The sequence below is a fragment of the Musca vetustissima genome, unplaced genomic scaffold (genome assembly GCF_032173495.1).
Source record: "Musca vetustissima isolate MV318-11 ecotype Yass unplaced genomic scaffold, APGP_CSIRO_Mvet_v1 utg44684, whole genome shotgun sequence".
Taxonomy (NCBI): Eukaryota; Metazoa; Arthropoda; class Insecta; order Diptera; family Muscidae; genus Musca; species Musca vetustissima.
Window position 1 is genome coordinate 106747 of NW_026873228.1, and position 12347 is coordinate 119093.

Genomic DNA, 12347 nt, shown 5'->3' on the forward strand with positions numbered 1-12347 from the left:
TTAATAATCTTCTTGGCAGCGTTTTGGTTAGTAATTCAGCATATATATTGTTTGTGTCATAATTTCATTAAATCTACTTTTGTTTTATCCACTTGCAGGGACGTTAATGCGGAAGGATATTTTCCAGAAATTAAAAATATTTTTTATTTGTTCCAAAATACAAACAATAAAAAATCTCTTTAAAACGTACTCATAATATTGTGATTTAATTTTCGGATAGGTCATATCGTTTGAAAATGGGTCAGTAGTACATAACAATAGCAATACAAGTTCTATAAATCGGTATATTAGTTTGCTATGTATTTAGATATCAACATGAAAAACTAGACTCAAAACAATTTGGTCTGTATAAAACATTCAAAAAACAGATATAATAACACTCTCAGTCTTAAGGCGGCTATTGAATGTTTCTGTCCGTTGTTAATATCGAAGTATTGCTTAGGGGGCCATATACTTTTGTATCAGTTAATATTACGGTCTGCCTACTCCTTCTGATAAAATCGTGTATCTATTGATAACTAATTTATAACACTGTGAAACATTTTTCAAATGGAAAGCAATCCTGACTGCCAAAATATGAAAACGTATGATGGTAGAAGCAAAATCCTTGCTGTGTTTTGAATTTATACATATCAGACCCCTTTATATATGCCAATTGGCCTGTTTTGATACAGACAAATTTGTTTATGTATACCTGTGGTCTCTATACAGAACAATTGGATATAGCGCTGACCAATTTTTAGTATTTGAAAGCATTAGCAATTTTTATTGTAATAAAAACCAAAAAGATTATATTTTGAAAATATTGTTTTGAAAGAAGTTTATTCTTAAAATGGGGTCGGTCAAAAAATAGCTGCACCGGTGATACACCTGGACAAATGTTTTGCTAATCGACTGGTTTGTTTTGGATCATTGTCCTGTTGAAATTTCCATTTTATATATATTTCATATTCTACATATACAACCATAATATTTTCCAGCATTGAGGGGCATAAATTGAATTTTGAAACCAATATCTAGGTCCAAATCCGCAGAACAAAAAAAAAAAAAAAAAAACACTCAAAGCTTTAAAAGAGCTCCACCATCTTTGATTGTTTTAGGGAACGTAAATTTTGTTCGGTTTTGTTTCCACGTTTTTCTATAGGCCCCCACTGGCATTCGGGGATATTGTCATTAGTTGTCTATATAGGTTTCTATTTTCCGAATATTGAAGATTCTTATCGAATCTTCTCACTGAAGTTTTTATAACTAAGCATACCGGATTCCTGGTGCATAAAACAACTTTTTTCAAATAGCGCCCATACAAATGTCCGATTTAATTATCGGTTTCTACCCCAGTTTTCCAACTTGAGTGTCTGTAATTTGTAAGAATATTTTTTCAAACCACATAATGCAATAATGTTGGTTTGGGAAAAATAAATCCATTATTTTTATATGAACTATAAGACTTTATTTGACATGCTTCCGAATGTCCGATTTGGTCCAAATATGCACCGTTTTGTTGTATGATTTGATAATGATAATGCCTCTCTCATAGAAGTCCTTTCATCAATACTCCCTAGATACAAATTTTTTATCATTAAAGAAATTTTGCAATGCGAGAAAAATGCTAATCGCTTGGTGCCAAGTCCGGACTGTATGACGGATGCATTAAAATTTTCCAACCAAGCTCCCGAAGTTTCTAACGAGTCACTGTAAATGTGTGCGGCCTAGCGTTGTCCTTGTGGAACACGACACCTCTCCTGTTGGACTATACTGGCCGTTTCTGGTCAATTGTAAATGGTTTAAGGGGATCTAGCCCCATTTTCGATTCGATAAAAATATTCCAGAAATGGCGGACCTTTAAATTTTTCTTTTTTGGAAATTCGCCTATCCGCCATTCGTAAAAACATTCCTTCAAGAAAAATGCGTTTTATGCGTTTGATGCTGACACAATAAATCGACTATATATTAAAGAGTTCTTGCAGGGACATTCTTAAATTAGTGTGGATTCAAATTAAATCAAAAAACTAAATCACCGTGAATGGAGGACCCACAAGGAAACACTTAAAAATATATCGACTTTCTTTTCATTAACTTTGACTGTGAGGAATGGGGGAAGAAAGTGTGAACAGATGAGCCTCATCTTCGGACTTGACATATATCTGCAGTCTTATGTACACATTTTAACAACGAGGGTAGATACCGATTTATACCAATCTTATTATATAGAACTGGCCCATGACAGTGTAAGTACCCAATATTCCCTACCGAAAATTAAATCATAACATCATACGTAACTTTTCAAGGGAGCTTTATTGTTTTGTTTGTAGGAAATCACAAATAACAAAATTATTAATGATTTCTGTGAAAAAATTCCATTAACGTCCCTACAAAGAGATTTAAAATAAAAGTAAAGTTATTTAAGTTATTAAAATTTATATCAATTGCGTATTTACCAAAACACTGCCCAGAAGGTTGCCTAGTACATCCAAAATAGGCTCAGGTAATGGTTCTGGCTTGGGCTCGGGTTTAGCTTCGGCAGAGCTAATGGCCAAAATCATTGCAGCGGCAATAACGAATACCTTGGAGAATTTCATTGTTGTTGTTATAGATTTGAGATCACAAGTCTGGAACTAATGACATTTACGAATTTTCACACCCTTTATATAGTCAGACACACAAAACAAATCTTTTGTTTATTAAAAAAATAATTGTTTAAAATAATATAAAATCACAATGAACAGCATATGGCATTTTATATTGTTGTTCAACAGCAGTTCATTTCACGTCCATTAACTTTATGTTATATTTTAGGCGAAATTTAATAATAATCTATTAAAAGATTCGTATTTACTTATCAAATAATTAGAAATTCTCTAAATTGAATGAAAGTGAATTGAGTTCACGGCCTAAGTTCAAAATATTAACAACGATATTATTGGTACGAAGAAAAGGCATGAATGCAAGGACTGGAGACTTTTTGGTGCAAAATTTACAGGAAACTAGGAGGAAATGAAATATTGTTACTATAATTACCATATTTTAGATAGCGCTTAGAATTTTTGCGCATCCATCCCTTGGATGTTTGGAATTAATGAGAGTGTAAATCGGAGATGAAGTACTTTAGTGAGTATAAAAAAAAAAATCAACATAGTTCAATGTTCAAAAATATGGCATGATAATTTTTTTCTGACGATCATATTACAGGGTGAGATAAAAACAAGTGAAAAATCGTTAAGTTCGGCCGAGCCGAACTTTGGATACCCTCCACCATAGATATAATGACAGGTACTAGAAATGAAAATATAGGGAACATACCAAAAAGTTGGACCTATACAAACATTTCTAAAAACGGATTATGTAAATCTTAATTCAAATTTCAAAAATTTATTTAAAATTTATTTATAATGGATAATTATACCCTCAGCATTATGGGTAATGAGGGTGTATACACTTTAACACGGTGAAAATGTGCCTCAATGTCGTTCTAGACCCCATGTTTCTTTGGACCAAATCCGTTTCAGAAAATTTAGATTTCATCCAAACTTTGCCCATCATATTATTTCTCCAAACTTAGTTCAAATTCGAAGATGGGGAAAATCGGTCCAATCCTTCTGGAACCTCCACACAGAGACTATGTCTAAATGCGGCTATAGATCATTATCGAACCTTAGGTTCTAATTTTTTATCTCGCTATCCTCCGCAGGTGAAATGATTACAACAGAGGCTTAGAACCAAACTCAAAATGAGGAACAATTCAGATAACTATTTTAATATAAAAAAGGGGGTTATATGGGGACTACCCCAAAAACGGGGCGAATATTACAAATTTTTGGTAAGGAGATTCGTTACCATATACGACTACAAAATACCAAATTGCAGCAAATTCGATTGAAAAAACGCGCTCAAGAACCCCAAAATACCGAAAATTGGGGGTACCCTTATATGGGGGCTATCAGAAAAAGTGGACCGATGTTCATAATTTTTAGTTTAGATATTTGACACCAAATAAGAACCCCATGTTCCAAATTTCAGCGAATTCGGTTGAAAAACGCGTTCAAGAACTCCAAAATACCGAAAATTGGGGGTACCCTATTATGAGGGCTACCCGAAAAAATGGACCTATATTTATAATTTTTTGTGGAGAGATTTGATACCCAATAAGAACCCAAAGCACTAAATTACAGCCAATTCGGTGAAAAAATGCGGTCAAAACCCCTCCAAAACTGAAAATTGGGAGGTATCGTTATATGGGGGCTACCAGAAAAAGTGGACATAAAGTTATAATTTTTAGTTAAGAAATTTGGTATCCAAAAAGAGCCCATTTTACCAAATTTCAGCGAATTTGGTTTAAAAACGCGCTCAAGAACCCCAAAATATTGAAAATTTGGGGATACCCTTATATGGGAGGTATGCCTAAACGTGGACCGATATAGCCCATCTTCGAACTTGACCTGCCTGCAGACAAAAGACGACTCTATGCAAAATATAATTTTTACATTTGTTGTTAAATTTTATTGAATGAAAGCAAAACATGCCAGAAATAGCATAAACATTTAGAATAAATTTAGATTTGTTCGAATTGGTCACCTTTGGCACGAATTATGGTCTTCAAACGGCCAAAGAACCCGTCACACGCTGCCCGAATGTTGCTCTGCGGTATTTTGGCCTATCACCGCGAAGCATGGTGCTGAGTCCCGTTGGAATGTCCAAGGTCTGCGGCCAAAATGTTTGCGTGCCCAAGGCTTTAATACACCCTCCACAATATTTTTGCGATAATTTTCAGTATTTATTCTGATGCCACGGTCGATTAATACGAGTGGATAGCGACCATCGGCTGTTATGGCGGCCCACACCAACACCATGGCCGGCGCTTGAGTTCTGGTGGCCAAGCGAAGGTGCACATTTTCAGCTGACCTCATTGGCAAGTAAGCACGATCATTTTATTTGTTTACAAACTGCTGGACAGTGAATGTTTTCTCATCGGAGAAATCCAAATCTTTTGAGTCTATTTCTTGCACTTTTTGGAAATTCAATGACTTCACCCCGAGCTCATTTTTCAATGTTTGGAATATTGCGATATGTTCAGCTCACGAGCCATTGCGACGCGGGTTTCTATCAAGCCGCTTCTTTACTTTTCGAACTATTTCCACTACCTTGACGTTGACGCGATGGTACGAGACACAACAGATGTATTCACATTTAAATGCTGAAGTAACGATAGTCACTTGTGGTTTTCCAGCCAAATATAAAGAAATCACACTATCACGCTTGAATTCCATCACGAATAACTTTTTTTCTGCAAAATTCTCACCAGAATGCTTTTGTACGCTTGTAAACAATAATGGAATAATTTTAACTGCTGTCGGACGAGAGGCTTAGAAATGACAGCAGTCTGAAGTTGGTTGGAGTTTTTTCATCTCACCCTGTATACAAAATAACGTAAATATGGCGGTACATTTATAAGAAGATTATTGAAGAGGGTGTAAATTGGTCCACACATTACTCTCCAACCATCCTAATAATTATTGTGTGAAAATTCAAATTAGATGGTGTCCTATTCAATTTTGTGGTCCGGGATTGATTGTAGACAATGTCGCTTTCTAGACTAGAACGGAATCATGGTATATTTACTGATCCAAAAATCGGAAAAATTTTAAACAATGCCAATCCGAAGATTTTCTGTAAATTAGGCACTAAAAAGTCTCTAGTCCTTCCATTCATGCCGTTTCTTTATAACAATAATATTGTTGTTAGTATTTTGAACTTAGGCCGAGAACTTAGTTCACTTTTCGTAATATAAATAGCAAGTTCTTCCATGTTTAGATCACACTGAATTTACTATTCACTTTATATGTGTTTATCAAATAATTGACCATATGTGGGAGGAACCAGAAGAAGATGTCATATATACCCCAAATGAATGTTTGGTCAAATATTACGATGTACAATTATGCATTATAAAATAAAATTAGTTTGATATGAAATTTTGAAAGTTTCAAAATGTTGACTCCAGAATGATTGGACCAATGGATTCCACATTCAGATTGGATCCAGGTTTAATGAAAATATTATGATTTGCAAAGTTTGGATGCTACCGGACATTCCATTCCCTCAAATTGGATTGGGACATTTTAAAAGTTATGACATGTCCCATCTTTGAAATCAAACTATGATAAATACGATATTATGCGCAAAGATTCATAAACTTGGACATTCCGTTCTAACCATATACGATTTACAAGTTCGTAAAATATTGATCTTTTTGGGAGAGGTACTAGAAAGATTGTGAAAATTTGGGGTTTAAATTGAATATTCCTATTGATATTCGCCCTCATCGATGTGTAGAGTTGGGATGAAATCGGTTATTTTCTTTAGAGAGTTATAGTGCGCACCAGCCAGATGACGGACGGACATTTTCCGATACGGATTTGGTCCAAAGAAACATCAGGTCTAAACCAATATTTCGAAGAGGCACACTTTTGCCATGGGTAAAGGGAGGATCTTTGAAATTTTGCACCCACAATTTTTAAAGTTAGCCCCATTCGTTCGAATTTTTTTCTACAAACATATATAATTATTAGAAAATCCGCAAAAAAATAAATTTCGAGGAAAAAATAAGCGGTTTTCGATATATTTGAACCGTATATTCAGTATTTAGCACGTTTGTTTATTAACTTTCTAATGATATGCATATAAAATATTTAAGCCCTTTTATTATCTGATTTTTTTGCTCTACATAATAAGGAATGCATATATTTATTAAATTATTATTAATATAACGTTAAAATATATATTTCTCGTTGTTGAGGGCCCCACCTACCAATAAATTGAGGACGAAAAGGTCACACAAGCAATCGAGTTATACTTCTTTCCTTTACTTTACGTTATCCAGTACAACTAATGAAAAAATTCTTCGACTTTGGTTTACCTTTTGCCGGAAATACTCACCAATACCCCCAAAGGTATTTCATCCCCAATAGGAATTTACAAACCCCCCATGATCCATGTTTGACATATCACCCCCATAGAGGCCCATTGCCATTATTTTTAGCCCGTAATTTTTGCGGAAACTATCTATATAGGTTCAAGTTTTGATATAGCCAAGACTCATTTTCCGAATTGTAATGGGTTTTTATCGAGTTTACACACTGAAGTGTGTCTATAATTTGGTATATCGGATTCCTGGTGAATAAAAAAATGTCTTTCCTGAAAATATTCAGTATAAGTTAAAGGTTTAGAATTAGCACTTATACAAATGTGCTAGAGTGTCAAACTAATTGGAACATAAACTTTTCCGAACGTGAGTAATGAGCAACATTTCCGAAAATATAACGCAGTAATATAGTCACGATATTAAATGAATTTTTAAAGTCCCCTAGGGGGTTGGGTTTATATAAATGTCGGCCCGGCACGGAACTTAACGACGTTATTATTTCAAGTGAATATCTCAAAAACTCTTGAAGATACAGCTGATTTATTGTGTCAGCATAGAACCACGTTTTTCTCGAAACAGTGTTTTTACAAATGGCGGGCACGGTAACTCAACAATTCGTTCAATTCAGGATAAGTGCAATCGGTCAAGAACTTCCTTATTTTTCTTTATAACTCGATTTGTGGTAAAAAATAGATAATTTTTCTTACTTTTTGGCGATGTTAATAATCCTAGTTCATACCAGACCCAGGCATGTACTCTTTCGAATGTCGTTGGAATTTTTGAAATCGGACGTTCCAGTGATCGGAAACCATTCCCGTAATCGAATAGAAGGACTTTTCTTTTAATTCATTTTTAAGTCCTCAAGTCTTCAATGACTCTCATAGCAAGATAACAAGATTAGACACCGATTTATAACCCCTCTGACCCATTTTCAAACGATGTGGCACTTTAGTTCCTTATTATCCCCATTCGAAAATTAAATCACAAATAGCTATTTAACATTTCAAGACATCTTTATTGTTTTTGTTTATAGACAAATCACAAAAAAATTAATGTTTTCTGGAAAAATTTCCTTTCCCATTAACGACCCTGAAAAGTAGATAAAACAAATATAATTTTAATTAGATTGTTATTCCAAATATATATTAATTGTGTTACTTACCAAAACACCGCCAAGAAGATTGCCTAGTACATCCAAAATAGGCTCAGGCAATGGTTCTGGCTTGGGCTCTGGTTCGGGTTTAGCTTCGGCAGAGCTAATGGCCAAAAGCATTGCAGCGGCAATAACGAATACCTTGGTAAATTTCATTGTTGTTGTTATAGATTTGAGAAGACAAGACTGGAACTAATGACAGTTGTGCACATTGAAGCCCCTTATATAGTCAAACGAGTCTTTTGTTTTCTAAAAATAATAATAAAAATTATATATAAATAATATAGAATGAAGACAATGAACTGCATATTTTCTAAACCGACAACAAAAGACCTTTTCATATAAGCTTCAATTGCAGGGCATGTATGTCTTCAGTTCAAGGGCATTAAATTTAGGTTAAATTTTGTGGTTTAAACCAAATCAATTTTTATTAAAAAGATTTTTATTTACTTATCAAATAATCAGAAATATTCAAAAATTGGGGAAAGTGAATTATGTTCACGGCCTAAATTCAAAATACTAACAACGATATTATTGTTATAAAGGAAAGCCATGAATGAAAGGTCAGGATACTTGTTGTGCATTTCTCCTATATTCAAAATTGAAGGGACTTTGGTAGAAATATTACGAAGGGCGTTTAATGTGTCAACTGAGATAATCTATTAGTTTTATATGAAATTTACAACATTTCAACATTTTGGGTGTTTTTGGGGAAGTACCAGTAGACGTACCCCGATTGACACCATTTTCAGACTAGATGTAGGTCTGCAAAAATTAAATATTCCCTTCGCTTTATACGAAATTTTTAAAATATAAAATTGTTGACACTTTGTAGGGGAGGAGGTACCAGAAGCGGTGGGAACTGACTGACATCATCTTCAAACATTGTGAAGTCTTACATAAACTAAAGGATTATCCATTTCGTGGTTTCAAAAGTGTGTGGAAAAAATGCTAAGGTAGTCTGAAAAGTGTATTGCTTCTGGTCTTATGAATGAACTGGAAGTAATTCTCATTGAATCCACTTGGTGTAAACATATTGCTTCCTTCAAGCATCTTACTCAATTAACCCCTTGTGTCCTCGGTTATGAGAACGCCATATATCGTAGTCTAGAAAAAACGCCTCCTTAAATTTTGTTATTGTTATAATTTTCCTCTCTGAATTGAAATCTCCTGCCATTTTCTTTGTGGTTTCCACATGTGGTGATGTCCATGCTTTTGAGTCAGGTTAGTCCCTTGTTTTAGTTTCGTAGAACATTTCATTGAATTTATTCCACCCAAGCAGACAATTTGTCTGCTGTAGCTTGCCGTAGGTAATGAGGCTGCCATCTATCGTTGTTTATAAACAAAACCTCTTTAGATTTTGTACAGTGATGGTGATCCTTGCTTAATTAGTGTTGATCGTTTCCGCTGCGTGGCGTCATCTCCTGTCTTTCCTAGCTTATTTGTTATCCTCGTGGGTGGATGTTGACGCCAAGGTTGGTTGTTAGAAAATCAGGGGGGTTTCTGGTATATTGAATCTGAAGGGAGATAAAATTAGGGAGATACAAATATTTAAAAACCCCCTTCTAAATAACTGTAATTATTCCCAAGGGGTTTTGAGCCGCGATCATTAGCTATTACATCCATTTCGGGTCATCCATTTCGTGGTTTCAAAGGTATGTTAAAAATGCCATGGTAGACCGACAAGTGCATCGCGCCTGATCTTATTAATGAGCTGGAAGTAATTCTCATTGACTTCACTTGGTGGAAAGATAGGGCGTTCTCAAAGCATCTTACTCGATTAACACCTTGTGTTATTTAGTTAAACATTTCATTGTTTTTCTTCCAGCCAAGTAGACGTTGATCTATTGTAGCCAGTCCTCGATTATGAAGATGCCATCTATCGCAGTCTAGAAACAACGCCTCGTTAAATTTTGTTATTGTTGAAATTTTCCTCCATACTGCCATTCCTTTTATGTCTTATCCTCATGTGGTGATGTTCATGATTGACACATGTTAGTCCCTTGTTTCAGTTTCGTATATCGTTTCATTACTTGATTTCCACCCAAGTAGACAATTGGTCTGCTGCAGCCTGCCCTAGGTAATGAGGCTGCCATCTATCGTTGTTTATAAACAAAACCTGCTTGGATTTTGTACAGTGTGATGGTGATCCTTGCTTAATTAGTGTTGTTATTTTCCGATGTGTAAGATCATCTCCTGTTATTCCTAGCCTTTTTGTTATCCTTATACCTGGACCTTAATGTCGAAGTTGGTTGTTAGAAAATCAGGGGGGTTTCTGGTACATTTCATCTGTAGGGATATACAAATATTAGGTTGGGGAAAAATAAATCCATTATTTTTTCGGCAGATGTATGTATTGATAGATTTCTCGTAAAGTATCGATCAAACAATTTCAGATTTATGCTCGTTGGAAGGGTGACATTTGGCATTAAAAGAAAATTCGGTACAATTTACAGTTTTTCTTTGACAAAGCCGAAAAAGCAAGCCAAGCGGCTAAAATTGTGAATGGTGTTTATGGTTCCCATACTGTAACAGCCAATTATGTGAAATTTCGATTTCGTAGATTCCGTTCAGGAATGTTTGATGTTAAAGATGCACCTCACACAGGTAGGCCGGTCTTCGAAAATGTCGATAAAATCGGAGAAATGATCGAAGTTGAGTAGTCGTAACATCGCACAGGAGCTAAAAAAATGATCATAAACCTTTAAACCATTTACAAAAAAAAAAAAAAAAATAAAGGATTTTTTCCCCAACCTAATATTTAAAAAACCTCTTAAAAACAACTGTAACTCACCCCAAGGGGTATGAACCGCGATCATTGGCATTACATAGCGTTTTTGTATGAATCGAAAAATAAAATCAGCAAAAATGGTCAAATTTGAAAAAAACAACTTAAGCTCAATTTGAAGCACAGTACAAACCGCAATACAAAAATTGTATCGAAATGGCTTTCAGGTTGATTAAAGTTGATGGCAGGACTCAGAGACCACACTTTACTACCCTACCCATTCATTTGTCCTTATGCAGATTCTGTTGATAGTATAAGCAGATTAACGTTCGACCTGGCTCTGAATACACATGATCATAAGAACTTTTGTCATCCCTCAGTAGGAACTCTCTCCGAAGCAAGTCACGTAAGGTGAAGCACAGGGTTGTCTAATGGAACAAGATTTATGGAATTGAAAAATAATTTGCAGCAAAATTTTGATCATTGCGTGGAGTAGGTACCAAAAAGAGTGATTCGATATATCCCATCTTCGAACCTAATATTAGTTTGAAGGAAATATTACGATGTACAATGTTTGGCTGGAGTCGGTTACGAGAGTTATCGTGCGCATTAACCAGCCAGATGGTCAGAGAGACGGACATATATTATTAAATCGACTACAAATAATCTGGAACGGATTGACGCCTTAAAAATATATTTCGATAAGCCACGTAGTGTAAATATTTATACCTTTAATAGCCATCAGGATGAGACTACAAATATTATAGACAACATTCATATGCTGCAAAAGCAGCCTATATAAAAAAATCGATTTTGCATAAACGCGTTTTAAATTTTCAATTTATTCACACCTTACAAGAAACAGCTTATCAATAAGTGTTTGAAAGAGACATTAATCTGAATTTTATATGAAATTTGACATAGGAAACAATTCTGCATCATCAACTCAAAAATCATAATTTTTTATTTATGCCGGTCTTGCAACAAATGTGCGATATGTGCTTGTGCGTTTGTGGTGGATTTTACAGAAGGAACTGACTTACAGGCTTTTATAACATTTTGGCGAAAAATACGAAGGCATCTCTTCTTCAATAAAAATAAAAAACTTTAAGGCTCTAAAGTGTCGTTCGATCCAAAAGTATCGGATACAAATGACCGCAAAATCAACAATACAGAATTTAACGTGTAAGCGTACATACCTCCAATTCAATAAAAAAAATATATATTGGAGCTATTGCTTCAACTTTTGTTAGAAACTGAAATCGGAAACTCAATTGACTGGATCGATATATAAAGTTCATGGACAGCCAGGGGCTATATGGACAAAACGAATTCAAAGAGTTAATTTCCTAAGATTTCCTCATCAATGATACCCTAAAACTTATCCTGGCTTTTTCCTATACGAATAATAAAATTTTTAGTATTTTGAACATAATTCACTTTCTTCAATTTTAGAATATTCCTGATTCTTTGATAAGTAAATACAAATCTATTATTAAAACTATATTAAAAGTATGCCTAAAAATAAACCAAAATTGAATAACCTT